Genomic DNA, 15,911 nt, shown 5'->3' with positions numbered 1-15,911 from the left:
TACTTAAAAACAACCACTCCAGCATTAGCTTGCTTTTTGTTTTCAAAATTCTAACGACCTTTAAGAGACAGGGTAAGAGGTTAATGGAAGAAAAAGTTGGAGAAAAAAAATTACTTAGAGTATTATTATTTCCCTTAGTATAATAACAGCATTTAAAATCTTAGAGACAATTTATTTGTGACCAACAAGTACATTTGGTAGAGAACTAAGCATATTTTCTCTCTGGACAGTTTATTTGAACTGCTTAGCCATAAGCTTCCATGAGTCATGAATGGCCTCAACACAGGTAGATGTGATAGAGATTTTTTTCCACCTATAGGAAAATACAAACTATCTTTCTCCTTTTGTTGGTTAAGTACATTTCTTCAAGGTAAAATTTATTTTAAATTATTCAAAATTATAAAAGCATGCCACTGTCACAGTGTAAGAAATAGCCTTATGTTCAAGATTTAATATTCACTGAATAATATTTTCTACCTTTGTTTTGCTGTTTCTCTTTTCTGTTTCTCTTAGTCATTTAATTTTGAAGTTATTTTATATTAATATAATTTCTACTAAAATTTGTGTTTGGGTTCTTAATAAAAGCACTTGCTTTTTGAAGCCCACTACCACTGTTTCATTTTAAGTTGATTTCATTATTGCCTCAGATTAATAACCTGACGTTAAAAAAATAAGAATGCATTATAATGTAAGAACTTGTTATAATTAGGAAATAATCACCATAAAATTAGATTAAAATAATAGGTAGAACAACTCTTAGAGATTTCCTAATCCAAGTCATTTCATAAGACATTACTAAGAGGGCTTTCTAGAGGTGGGGAATAATTATGGTTACTATATATTGACCTTAGGGTCTAAATGCTTTACAGGAGTCCTTCCATTAAATCACTTCTCAGCTAGGTGGGGTGAATATTATTATCACCCCAGCACATGAAGAAGTTTAAGTTCAGAGAGAGAAAGACAGGACGGAGTGGAAGGAATGGAAGAAGGAAACCAATTGGCAAACAGCCAACAAGGTAAATACCTACAAGAAATGATGAACAAGGCACATGCCAGGTCCTAACACAGGAAGGAACTCACTCAGTGAGTGCGACAGGAATACAAACAGGAAATTAATAAACAGTTACAGGCTACTGGAAAACATATTAATGAAAGAACGCAAACTTGTAGTTAATAACCAAATTGTGGTATTTATGAGGAAATACAGTTTCTAATCTATCAAATTAGAAATGATTTGAAAGATAAAAATGAAGCTCTCGTGTTTTCCAGAGGCGTGTCATTGTGTAGGACCTTTTTGGCATTGGTCACCTGATCATCATGTAAAATAAGTTTTAAGGCAAAGAGAGTTTAGGCATACCGGCTCTAGGTTAAGTTGTTGAACTTCATGATGCAGGTGAGGAAAAAAAATCGTTGTGGCTACATGATTTGCCCAAGGTCACAAAGAGACGTTTTTAGTGCCTGAATGTTGACAAGAAAAGTCTGAAAGGAGGAGATTTTGGAAGGGGAAAAGCAAAGAGAATGCTTTCCTCCTGACTCTCCTAGAGTCATTTTCAATGCCCCAATTATTTGAGAGCAGGAATGAGCTTCTTGGTTCAAATTTTAACAATTGCCTTGCTGTTTTGGCAGAGAACCAAAAGAACTTGAGAAAGCGATGCTCTGACTGTGAGTCCCAGTGGAAAGGGAGACTATGGTGTGCCGTGAGGCCAAGTGAAAACCTGCACTGGGGCAGAAGGGCAGACAGAACACAGGGTGCTTTGCTGAGAAGAGAAGTGTCCAGTATGCAGCGCCTTCATCACTATGCCATGACACTGCCCTGCACACCCACCACCCTTAACCCTAAACCCCGTTTGTTCTTTCCTCCTTAGATTTGCAAAAACACACCCCCCCCCCCAACACGCACACATTCCTATTGAAAACCTTAGGAGTTTATTTGAGCAAAAACCAATTTCAATGGGGGCAGCACCAAACAGGAAATGGTTAGAGAGCTCTGCCCCACCTACAGGAGCTAGGGAAAGCTTCTTTCTACGGAAAAGGTTGGAAGCAAAGCAAGGAAATTATTCGATGGGTTATACCAAATATTTTAAGATTTGCCTTGTTTGGAAATGTTTGTTAGCTTTCTGTGACTGGTTGTCCTTGGGTTTTGATTTCTTAACCTTAAGAATTTCGAGCTTAGACTTTGGTATGCTTGCTTGGGTTACCATGACATTAAAGTCACTGCAGTCCAAAGGCCTCTTTGTTTAATTAATTCAACAGATTTCTCACTATTACTGTTGTTGGATATTTATTAACCAAACCTTGCACGGTCTATCACATATTGTAAAGTTATGTTTACAACCCTACATGCCAGATATTAGAGCTCCCAGTTTTCAGATAAGGCTTTCGCTTGACGAGAAGTAGCTGAGGTGATGGGTCTTGCTCTGTGAAATCCTGTCCAGGAGCTTTGTTTTGGAACGAGGACCCCAGACAGAGTGCCCTACATTTCCCCAGGAATTTCATGCACCTCTGCAAAAAGGAAACCACCATTTGCAGGAGGGAGGAGTGAGGAGTGGTAATGGAAGATAAGGAGTGGGAGGTAGTGTGGGGAATGCCTGGTTATCTAGCCGTCAGATATTCTTGGGTTGGAGACTTGTGGGGGAGTTGGGCAGTGAAGAGCATGATGTACACACTTACCATTAATTTCTGTATTTTCATTCCCACATCTCTTGTGCTTTTACTCAAACAAGGCATTTTCATGTTCAAACTAGGCTTTCACTCAAACTAGACATTCTCTGAAGTTTGTCAAGGCAGAAAAATTCAGTTCCTAGAGACCGCCTCCTATGTCTTTTTTTCCTGCTCATTCCCTTAGAGGAATCTCTTGTATGCTTTATCAGGTATCTCCCTTTATAACATCTTGCCAAAGTATAACACGATATCACACCCAGGATAATGACACTGGTATACCTATTGGTTTTATTTTGGTTGCTCCACTTTTAATGAATTTGGGTGTGTGTGTATGTGTGTGCTTATTTCTTTGCAATTTTATCACAAATGTAGATTCATTCATCTACTACCAGTCAAGAAACAGAACAATTCCATCACCACAAAAAGACCTTCTATCATACTTAAAGAGACACACCTACTTCCAACTACTCTCAACCCCATCAACCCCATGACAACCACTAATCTGTTCTATTTAGAATTTTGTCATCTCAAAATGGTTTTACAAATGGAATCATACAGTATGCATATGCAACCTTTTAGGATTGGCTTTTTCACTCACTCCACAGTATAGAGATACCGCAGTTTGATCATTTATCTGTTGAAGAACATTTGAGTTGTTTCCATTTGGGGCTATTATAGATAAAGCTACTATAAACACTCTAATATAAGGTTTTTTTGTGTGGACATACGTTTTTATAACCTGGGATAAAGACACAAGAGTGGGTTATATAGTAGTACATGTTTAGTTTGTAAGAAATTGCCAATTGTGTTCCAGAGAGCTGTACCTTTAAACATCTCTTCTAGCCATATATCAGCAATTCAGTTTTTTTTTTCCACATTCACTTGGTGCTGTCACTATTTTTCATTTTTTTAATATATTATTTTATTTTATTTTTCAGTGTTCTAAGATTCACTGTTTATGCACCACACCCATGCTCCATGCAATACATGCCCTCCTTAATACTCACCACCAGGCTCACCCATTTATTTATTTGAGCAGTGTGTGAGAAGGGGCAGTGACAGAGGGAGAAACAGGCTCCCTGATTGTCAGGGACTCGATCCCAGGACCCTGAGATCATGACCTGAGCCAAAGGCAGACACTTAACTGATTGGGCCACCAAAGCACCCCCAAACTTTTCCTTTTATGTATTGTGCTTTTGTTGTCTAATCTAAGAATTCCTCATCTCATCTAGATTCCCAAGGTTTATTCCTGGTTTTTTCCAAAAACTTTACATTTTATAGCAATAAATTTTACATTTTTATAACTTACATTAAAGTCTGTAATTAAGTTTCAGTTTCTTTTCATATAAAGTGTGAGATTTCATTTGAGTTCCTTTCTTCTTTTGTTTCATTTTGTTTATAGTCTTGAATTGCTCCTGTATCTTTTATTCAAAAAGCTGTATTTCTGAACTGCTTTTGCATCTTTGTGAAAAATTAGTTGGGCTTATTCCTGTGCTTCTATTTCTGGGTTTTCACTTCTGTTCTATTGATCTATGTGTCTATCCCTCACTGATACCACATTAGCTTGATTCCTACAGCTGTACAGTAAATCTTAAAAATGAGTAGATTCTTTCCTTCCACTCTACTCTTTTCCAAGATTGTTTGAGCTCTTCTATAGTCTGACTTTCTAAATGTGTAAAATAAGCTTGTCTATGTTTATCAAAAAACTTGTGGGATTTTGATAAGAATTTTATGAAACGTGATAGCTCACTTTAAAGAAAAATGACATTCTTACTATATTGAGTTTCCATTTCTTTTGAAAACACACTTTCTCCTTAGCTTTTATAACAGTAAATCCTTCTGGTTTTCTTTCTTCTGAAATTATTTTCCTCTCTCCTCACACATACTGTTTTCACTCCCTTACTTCTCCAAATCAACAGACGTTTCTCTTCAAATAAAAAAAGATCAATACTTTTAAATGAATTTCTGAGCTCACTGGAAAGTAAGAGACATGTCTAGAGGCAAAAACAAAAACAAGTAGCAATCACAAACATAATAAATAAGTGCCATGGAATTGTGAGTGGGAAAGGAAGACAAAACTATAAAGTTAGGGTTGAACAGAAATTCCCAATCTGGGATCTAAGGAGAGAAAAGAAAACTAAGCCTAGGGCCCATTGAACAGGAGGAGATAAACTTGAAACCTTTGCATAAAACTGCCTCTAAAAAAGGACTGCATTTTAATGAAAGCATTAGTTAAAAAAGAAATCTGCCTATGGGCAAAGAGAATTAAGAAGGAAAAATGTCTGCCTTGCCAAAACTCCCACAATTTAAAGAGAGAATTGTTTCTTCTGAGAATTTGTAATCACGGACTACCTTCCTGTATGTATGGGCTTAAAATTTACAGTACCTGAAGGGAAACACATACAGCAATAATTTATGTAGTCCTAGGTTAGACGTACCTCCAGTGACCAGCAACAAACAGAACACCGCAAAAAACAAAAATCCCAAATACATTCTGGAAGAAAACAGACTTAATCTCACCTCTTAAGATTCCCATAGATTATCTTCTGATAAATTTAAACTCACAATAAAAAACATTAACATATATGTGAGCAAACAGCTATGACTGCTCCCCAGTTAAGACAAGAAAAAAAAACACATTTGCATCCTAAGAACTTGGACTTAATACAATTCAATTCAAAATATTAAGTAATGAAAGAACAAATGACTGTAAACATGACCTAGTGGGTGTCTATGAAGGAGATTTTTGAAATGTGTTTCTTATGAATAAGTATAAAATGGTGCTCCCCACAGAGCATGAAAATGCACAGACTACTTACAACAGACCAGATGTCCACACAGCAGAATGGATAGGACTTAAAAAAAAAGTGTTACGTATGAAAATATAAGAAACAGAATGAGGTCTAGACCACAACGCTTCTTATTAAAAATGTTTATATTTAAACAAGATATATTTTACTGTGATCCATCCAAATAAACAATGGCTGGGTAACACAACGTGAAGTTACGCAGAAGAGACCAATGATGAAGGAGTATCATGAGTGGATGACTATGGCCAACACAGTCCTTTGCCCCTAAGCCCTACCCTTCCCACCAAGCAATAAAATACAACAGCATCCCTGGAATGATCAGACCAACCCACTATTTTATTGGTTCTCACTCCCTGATAGGTGTGCGATTACCTAGAGAAACAAATCTTAGCTGATGGATTCCATTTATGGAAGTATGGAGTATATATATATATATACACACACATATATATATATATATAGTAAATTGTGAAATAAAATGATTTTTAACAAATTTTTTGTTTATAAGTTCAAGACATTTTCAAAGTTTGCCCTAATATCTCACTCAAAAGCCTTCAAATGATCAATAAAGATAAAATCAATATACCTAAGAATCATCATTTATCATGCATTATGAAATATGCATGAAATATTTTGTTACATTTATGATAATTCATAATAGAAGAATACTACAGTTATTTAAAAATAGAAACTGGATTTTATTAGGTTAACTAATATCTAATATTAAAATAGTTAATAAGTCATACATCATATTGACCATTGAACACTCTGTGAAAATATAACAGTTATTAAGTAACTATAATACACCCAAAGAGATAGCATAAGGTTTTAAAAAATGAAGGAACACCATGCATCGTGATAGGAAAAAAACCTCCCTATCAGAAGGCATTTAGGGAATAATCAATTACAGAATTTAACACTTGGCAAAAATTGCAGTAGAACTCAGAAATAGATGAGAAATGGGTTTATGGAACTAAAACTAAGTCATGAAAAAGGAAATATGTGGAAAAGTGGTAGGAAAAATCATTTGTATTATAGGTGGATCAGGGATGTATATTTTAAGAGAAATGTGCAAAACAAAAAGAATATATGGGAATAGAATATACATTCATAGTAATATAAAAAACACAAAATGAGATTTGCAAATTTATTACCATTAACAATATAGAGGGGTTTTAAAATTATGATTAGAACCAGATGATGAAATGAAATAATGGTCAATGACATGGTGAAGAAATAGAACTCTTGACTCTTCTTCCACTTCTTTCTTTCTAGTTAGGGATAAAGATCTTTAGGCTGAAAGGAGGAACCAAAGATTGAAAAGAAAAAGCTGGGGCACCTGGGGTCTCAGTCATTAAGCTTCTGCCTTCAGCTCAGGTCATGATCCCAGGGTCCTGGGATCCAGCCCCACATCGGGCTCCCTGCTCCGCAGGAAGACTGCTTCTCCCTCTCCTACTCCCTTTGCTTGTGTTCCCTTTCTCACTGTCTCTCTCTCTCTGTCAAATAAATAAAATCATTTTAAAATTTTTAAAAATTAAAAAAAGAAAAGAGAGAGCTGAAGGCACAGGTCATGAAAGAGATTGTATATTAATATATTAATATGTAGTTCTAAAAGAATAAATCTCCTGGTCTGGGCAATTTGGATTCTGGTGTAGTAAGAGTTTGGGTATCAATTTATCAAACGTAAGTTTAGAGAACCATAGAGAATTGGAAAGGTTTTTATCTTTAAAAGGAACAAAACTGGTTCCTAAAATGTACTATAAATATTTGCAAAAAAAAACCCTAAAAGATTTTAGAATGAGCTTTTGAATGAATGACTTGATGCGTGGGGGTTGGGGGCTGGGGGACAGGTGCTGAACAGTGATCATGTTAGGATCCTGGATGATTGCAACAATAACAGTCATGCCGTGTTAAATTAATTTTCTTATTAAAATGCTGAGGCCTTAGGACATTTACTATAAACAAAAGTTATATCAACCTCAGTGAATTATTCTCATGGGTGACATAAAATCAGTGAAACTTCACCAACTTCTCAGGAGTACTGACTGAATCATTTAGACCCCTTTGGGTTGGTTCTGAATGTGAAGGCATAAATAGAATTAATGTGTTGCTTATGTGAAAATGCTGGGGGCAATCCAAGCTTTATGGTAGCTACAATCATCAGGGACTCAAGCCCTTTTTTGGGGTCCTACCATTTAAATTGAGATATACCTGACACATAACTTCAAGTATCAAGTGTACAACATAATGATTCAATATTTGTATGCATTTCAAGATGATAGCTAACTAACATCCATCACCATAAATAGTAACACAATTTTGTGTGTATGATAATAACTTTTAAAATCTTCTCTCTTAGCAACCTTCAAATAAGCAATACAGTATTACTAACTATACTCACCAATTACATCCTCATGACTTATTTTAGAACTGGAAGTTTATACATTTTAACCTCCGCTCATTTCACCTACTCCCCGTTCAATGACCAATCTGTTCTTTGTACTTATAATCTTTGTTTCATTTATTTATTTCCACATACAAGTGAGATCATGTCTTCCTCTGACTGACTTATTCACTTAGCATAATGCCCTCAAGGTGCATGCATGTTGCAAATGGCGAGATTTCATTCCTTTTAGGTTCTACCACTGTAGCTTTTACCTCCTGATCCTACGTGGCTGCTCTAGCAACTTCCACATTGTCTGCTTGCCATTGAGAAGACAGGGAAATGAGGAGAGGACACTTCGACCTAAGTCTAAGGCAAGCTCAGGAAGTGGCACTTCTGCTTCTGTTCACATCTAATTGGTCAGGACTTGATTGTCTGTGGACACCGGTTAGTAGGATACTGGGGCTTTTAGGATTTAGCTAGGTCACTATGTGAGAGTTAAAAATTCATTTTCTGAGGAAAAAGAGAATATTTACTGGAGAGACAGCAAGCAATTCTAACTAGTGCATTACATTTTCCCTTTGAAGATAATTATACAACCCACACATTAAAATCTATTTATAAAAATCTTGAGTATAGAGCAAAGTAAAAGTCCTTAACATTCTTCTCTATATCCCTTTCCCTCTACAAACTTAATCACTGCCAACATTTGATTCTTTCTCCTATGCCTTATCAGGTAAATTAAATATATACTACGCATATTTATATCTAGCCCTCTTTTGTTAACCAAACTGAAAATTATCACCCTTTTTTGCAGTTTGATTTTTTCATCCAGCTACCTCTCTTAGACATTGTTTTATTTCATTTCACATACATTTATCCAAATCTAATAAGTCAATGCATGAACATTTTAATTGATCTTATTAAGGATATTTAGGCTGTTCCCAACTTTTTTGCTAATTCAAGTAGTTTTTCCACAAAAATACTGTATTTTGTGATCATGACCTATGCTGTAGTGAAATATGGATATATTTCTATGAAATGAATCCTCGGGGAGAAGCTTATGTGTCTAAATATATACTCCTTTATACATTTTTGCACACTTGTTCTTCCTTGAAAATTCTACAACCAGCTGATCAACTCCAATAAAATAAATCTTGTTAAAGATCTTTTAAAATAGATATTATACATTGATCTTTGACAGTACATAGAATATATCAAGAGAAACTGATATCTTTAATATTATATGGTCTTCCTATTCTAGGAGTGTGATGTTTCTTTCTGATATTTGTTCTTTCTTTAATCAATAACTTCAATTTTAGAATTTCCATAAGATATTGTAGAATTCTTGTTAGTATATCCGAGTGTATTCTTTTATATTTTTTTTATTAAGATGACTATGTTCTATTACATTTTTTATTTGTTATTTATGATATATAAGAAAACTGCTGATTTTTAGGATTTTGGTGTTTTATTTGTAAAGTTACCAAACACTCTTATTGTTTCTAGGGTTTAACATTAAAACCTCTTGGATGATATCTACCACTGAAAAATCATTATCCCTCCTCTGGTTTACACACTTGACCTAGTCTTAGTCCCAGAGTCTATCAAATAAAGCAGAATCCAGGTCCCCTTGAGGATTGTAATGTGTAATTCCATAGTTGTACATAGCAGGAATTTCATTAATTTTCATACATAGTGACCTATGACTTCCAAGGTAAAGGAAGAGTTACTGCATTTTTGTGCCTGACCTATGACATTTCATTGTATACTACAATGTCTTTGGAAATCTAAAAATAAACTATAGTTATTTGCAGATGGAATAATTATCTACATGCAAATTCCAAAGAATCTATTGGCTAATTATTAGAAATAAGGGCCTTACAAAAGTTTGCTGCAGGTAAAATAAATATACAAAGCCAATTAAATTTCTATACCAGTTTGCAGCTTGTATTTTAACTTTCTTTCTGAAGTTTCTTAAGGAATATCAGTTCTTTATTCTAATATATTTACTTTAATCAGTCTTTTCTTTTAGGTCTGTGTTTTTGGTGTGTTTGTTTATCAGGTCCTTCCCGACTTTGGTTTCTAAAAGTATCTATCTGGAACTCTTATTTTTGTATGGTACAAATTAGGGACCCATTTTTGTCCCATTTGGATAATAAGCTGTTCAACAACGTGGTTTTCTGAACAGATCATCTTTCTATGTAGATTAGCCTGTTACTCTGTTGTATATCAAGGTTCCATTTATTCTGGATCCATTTCTGGATTCTTTGTTCTGCATCACTGATCTGCTTATCTACCCCTGAATTAAAACTACACTGTGTCGGGGACTGCCTCCGGCCGGGAAAGTCCCCGCCATTACAAGAAGGCGCTTGGCTCACTGCTAGCAAAATACGCTGCAAGTATACAATGAACTTTCTGGTGAAGCCCGCCTAAAGGAGGACATAGTTATTGACTGTATCAAATTTAATCAGCATAGTAACAGGACTCTCATTGGCTCTCCCCATTGCTTGGCCCCTTATTGGTCACCCTGCTGTATATAAGCTAAGGAAGTTGATTAAATAAAGGGAAATGAAGTATTAACACCATACCAGGCTCATTGTCCTTGCGGGCCGAGGGCGACAACACTGTACTGAATACTATAGCTGTATAATAAGTCATGATATTTTAAGTCCCTTTAGTTTTCTTTCTTAAGTGTCTTGGCTATTTTTGGCCCTTTAATCCTCCATATATATTTTAGAATCAGCTTGCCAAATTTCTTGAAGAAAGCTTGTAGGATTTTTTTTTTTTTTTTTTTTTTGGAATTAAAGGAAATTTGTATGTTGAGTATTGATATCTTTTTTGTACCAAATGTTCCCATCTGTGAACATATTACACCATTACAGTTTAAAAGTTTCCTTTCAGGATGCCTGGGTGGCTCAGTGGGTTAAGCCTCTGCCGTTGGCTCAGGTCATGGTCTCAGGGTCCTGGGGTAGAGCCCTGCATCAGACTCTCTGCTCAGCAGGGAGTCCGCTTCCCCCCCCCCCCCTCTGCCTGCCTCTGTGCCTACTTGTGATCTCTTTCTCTCTCTCTCTGTGTCAAATAAATAAATACAATCTTTTAAAAAAATAAAATAAAAGTTTCCTTTCATGGCCTTCAATAACATATAATCATTTCCCATATAAATCTTACAAATTTTTATTGCATTTTTCTTGTTTATTTGTTACTATTAATGATTTATTTCTTTTATACTTTTGGTTTTGTGGTAATGGAGATAATCATGTAATACACAACAAATTATTTTATTTCTATCTTTCCTATCCTTTTACATTATATATTTATTTATTTTTCTTATTGTACTAGCAAGATAGTTTGGTCTGATGTTGAGTAGAAATAGTGATAATGGCCATATTTGTCTTGTTTCTAAAGGAAATAATTGAAAATAACTTTCAAGGGAATATTTTAGTATTTCTTTGGTGATTATGACATTTGTTGAGTATTTTTTAAAAAGATTTTATTTATTTATTTGACAGAAATCACAAGTAGGCAGAGAGGCAGGCAGAGAGAAAGAAGAGGAAGCAGGCTCCCTGCCAAGCAGAGAGCCCTATATGGGGTTCAATCCCAGGACCCTGGGATATGACCTGAGCTGAAGGCGGAGGCTTTAACTCACTGAGCCACCCAGGTGGCCCTTGTTGAGTGTTTTTAATGCATAATATATTTCAGGTTAAGCAAGTTCCATTCTTTTCTTCAGATTATACTTAAACATCAGCATCTTTATTGTCTCACCAAAGAATGAAGGCCCCTGAATGCCTTAGGTCTTTTGTACCTTTTACTTAATAATCCATATTCTCCTATAGGCTTTTGGCTGTGTTTTGATTTTTTTTTTAATTCTAACAACTTAGAATTTATTGTTACCATTTTCATAATATAAACATTTGGATTTATTTCCATATTTATCAGGGTTTTATTGGTTTTTTTTACACTGCATTTTCTCTCTAGAGTAATTTTCCTTCTTTCTTTAACGAAATTCTTTAGTAATTATCTTAGGATAACAAACTCACTCAGTTTTTGTTTTCCCAAATGTGTATTTCACTTTTATCTTTAAAAAGTAGAATTCAGGGCACCTGGGTGGCTCAGTGGGTTAAGCCGCTGCCTTCGGCTCAGGTCATGATCTCAGGGTCCTGGGATCGAGTCCCACATCAGGCTCTCCGCTCAGCAGGGAGCCTGCTTCCTCCTCTCTCTCTCTGCCTGCCTCTCTGCCTACTTGTAATCTCTCTCTGTCAAATAAATAAATAAAATCTAAAAAAAAAAAATAAATAAAAAATAAAAAGTAGAATTCACTGAATACTCAGTTACCTAGGCGATTTTTTTTTTCTCAGCACTTTGAAGATACTATTCCATTTTCTCCTGGTTCCCATTGTTACCATTACAAGTCATTGTTTAGAGGAATTCAGTTCCTTTGGAAATAATCTATTTCTGTGGGCCAGCAGTCTGGCCACAGTGCAGTTTAGCTGATTTCTCTGCTCCAGGTCTTTTAAAACTGGAATCAAGACATTAGCAGAACAGGATCCCTAATGCTTGAGGCTGTAAGGGAGAATCTGCTTCAAGTTTGTTCAAGTTGTTGACTAAATTCAGTTCTTTGCAATTGTAGGACTGAATCCCCATTTCATCACTGACTATTAACCAGCTGAGGGCTGTCCTTGGCTTCTGGAAGCCTTCCACTGCTCCTTGAACATGGACCCCATATCTCAGAGCCAGCAAAAGCATGCTAATTCTGCTTCAACTGGGGTCTCTCTGATTTCTTAGCTGTGTCCTTCTTGTGTCTCTTCTATTACATCTCTCTGACTCCAAGCAGAGAAAGTTTTTTTTTTTTTAAGATCTTATGTGATTACACTGGGCCCACTAAATTAATCCAGGATAATCTCCCTTACTTACATGGGCAAAGTCCTTTTGCCATGTGATATGACACTCATACCAGGGTTGGGGTATGGATGTCTTGGAGGAAAGGGGGTTCTGTCTTCCAGATGGATTTATTGATGTATATGTTTTTAAATGATAAGCCCTTGCTTCTTACAACTTTATCTCTGGGCATCCTTTGAGACTTTGATTTAAACTGTGTTTCTTTAGAAAATGTGCTTCTCAAAGCATGCAGGTTACTGCTAATAAAGCTAAACAATTTAAATTTCCAATGTGATGTCTTCTCATACTATGAATTCAGGCCTTAATACTTATAAGCACAGGATTTTCATTAGGAATTTTCAGAGAAGCCTTATTATCTCCTCCCATTTCTCTGAGTCAGGCAAGGTAAGGGCATCTTTTTACAGGACAATTCTTTTTTCTTCTCTGATTGCATTACATTGACCAGCAGGGCTGACCGCTTCCTCAAGCTGGACATCAACTCCGGGTCCCACCCTGTGGCTCTAGCTCCGCTTCTCACTGTTCATCTGGATCAGCTCCTCCCTCTCTCTGACCATCACTTACTGTAACTTCACTCAGACATTCAGGAAGACATATTTATGTAGGAAAAAATACCCACCTACCCAAGTCCCAGAAAATTATCTTTATTTACACTGTAATTTGTAAAACCCTAACCCCAGCAGTGAGATTTGCAGACACATAACCTAACCTCTACTTTTGTCTTTTGCTGTATTGTCATCCCTCTCCCAAAGGGAATGCGTTTTTTTTTTCTTAAGATTTTATTTATTTATTTGACAGAGATCACAAGTAGGCAGAGAGGCAGGCAGAGAGAGATGAGGAAGCAGGCTTCCTGCTGAGCAGAGAGCCTGATGTGGGGCTCAATCCCAGGACCCTGCATGATCTGAGCCAAAGGCAGAGGCTTAACCCACTGAGCCACCCAGGTGCCCCAAGAATGCGTTTAAGGAGAAAGGAAAAAGAAGACCAACTTTTATGCCATGTAAACAAGAAAAAAAGGGGCATAAATATGTTAAGATAATATGTTTACACTTAAATTTATCCTCCATGTGACTTTTTAAAAACTTGATTTTTTTTTCAAATATATATATATATATATATATATTTATTTATTTATTTATTTTGTGGGTAGATCTTACCTGGTCTGAGAATCTTCTCAGTTTAACTAAATTGTTTGGATTAATTTCACATGGGGAAGACAAAACCCATGACAATTTTAAAAGAGAAAGCTAAAAAAGGAGGTTTAAAGTTAAATACGCATCTTCCCTTACGTGTGACAATGTTCTTTTGTGTCATTTGACTGTCTCAAGTTATTTATCAAGTTTTTAAACTATTGAAATGCCTATTAATAGAGGTTTTTAAACTTTTGCTTTTAAGTGTAGGTGACATTTTTTATTAACCAGACTTGGAATGTCCAGAATACTTTCATCTTCAGATCCCTTGGAATTATTTCTTTGCTTTATTTAATAAATATTTATTAAGAACCTGTTATGAAGAGCCTGTTGTGTTATTTTATTGTTTATTAATAATGTTCATAAATGTTATTAAGAAATCTATTAGCCACAGGAGAAACAGATGGGAGCAAATCAATATCCCATGGGATTCAACTTCTGATGACAGAAAAGAAAAGAAAAGCTAAAGAAGGTATAGTGTAATATCAGGGAGAGATAAGTGTTCTGAAGGAAATGATAGTGCAGGCTCAGGGGAAGTGATTGGAGTAGGGACGTTTAAAGCAAGGTGACTAACGAATGCCTGTGAAGAGGTGACCTGAGCAGACACCTGAAGGGGGAGAGAAGTCCTGCGATCATCTGACCCAGGAGCAAACCTCCAATGTATTTTAGGACTACTGGAGAATCCAGAACTAAAGACTCAACTTGTTAAATAATGAACAGTAGAAAAGCAGACCTCACATTTTTATAGAGATAAAAAATCAACTTCCTGTTTTGGCATTAAAAGTCACGGGACTCAAAAATCCTGTAGACGTAAACACTCATTTATATGGACCTCTGCCAAGGTACAAATCCTTACCAAGCATGTTAGACACACAGATTAAAAACTCATGCTCCCGACAAGCTGTTAACAGAGAAGAAAAATATGCCTAGGTCATAAATTGCTAGAGATCAAATTTTCTTCAGGGTTTTGACCGGCTACTGACCATCTGCAAAAGTGAAAACTTCTAGAAGAAAATCTAGGTGATTAAGCACAAAACAATGAAAGGAAGTCTCAGCCTGTCTCCTGGCCCTGAAATGGAGTGAGCTCTGCTTCTTGCACACAAGGCAGTTTCGACAAACCCAGACTCCTCTGTTCCACTCACAGGGCTTATTGTTTTAGGGCAAATGTGCTCTATAGAACTCTTTATAAATGTGCATGCCTTTTTAAAATTAGTATTTATTGAGTCTGACAGCCTATATTAACATAAAATGTGTACTGAAAAATAGAGCTAATAATTGAAGGATCCCACTCTGTTTTTGTAAGATTTTAGAAGTATTTCAATATAATTTCATGAGATCATATTTTTTGACATACGATGGTCTTTTAATTTTCTATTTTTTATAAATTTTTCAACACATGTTGAAAAGTAAATCAGGTCTGAATGTAGGTTAGTGCAGTTAAGCATAGCCTGGCATTGCTGCGTGCACTTCCAAAGGATTCCCAGTGCTCAGAGGATCTGGTGTAAACTAAGAAAGCTAAAACTAAGAAAGACTCATGAAATTGTAACTTATCTGCATCTCCTGAAAAGTCTCGGGTTGTTCGTTCCTAGAGTCACGCCCACAATATTCCCTGTGTGAATTGCAATAAGTCACATTGACTTATTGATTCAATGTTCATTCGTATTGACTGTCCTACCTTTTTTTTCTCTCCCCTTAGTAAAATTATTTTCAATATTTTCCATGGAGGACCAAAGTCATCACTTTTCTCAGACACCTCCATGAAAACCACTACTGTGATCATTGCACTTCCCCCTACAGCACTGAACATTCTGTTGCAATCAATGCTGGTATTCATGTTTCCCTTGCTTGGTTTTAAACAGGCTCTTTCAGTGTGGAAATCATCCTTCTCACACTTACATACCAACGAAAGAGTATTTTGTCATATTTAATTTTTATTAAAAATGAACATAAAAAAACAAAAAAAAATTAAACCTA

The sequence above is a fragment of the Mustela lutreola genome, chromosome 6, assembly GCF_030435805.1.
Source record: "Mustela lutreola isolate mMusLut2 chromosome 6, mMusLut2.pri, whole genome shotgun sequence".
Lineage (NCBI taxonomy): Eukaryota > Metazoa > Chordata > Mammalia > Carnivora > Mustelidae > Mustela > Mustela lutreola.
This window is presented reverse-complemented; position numbering follows the sequence as displayed.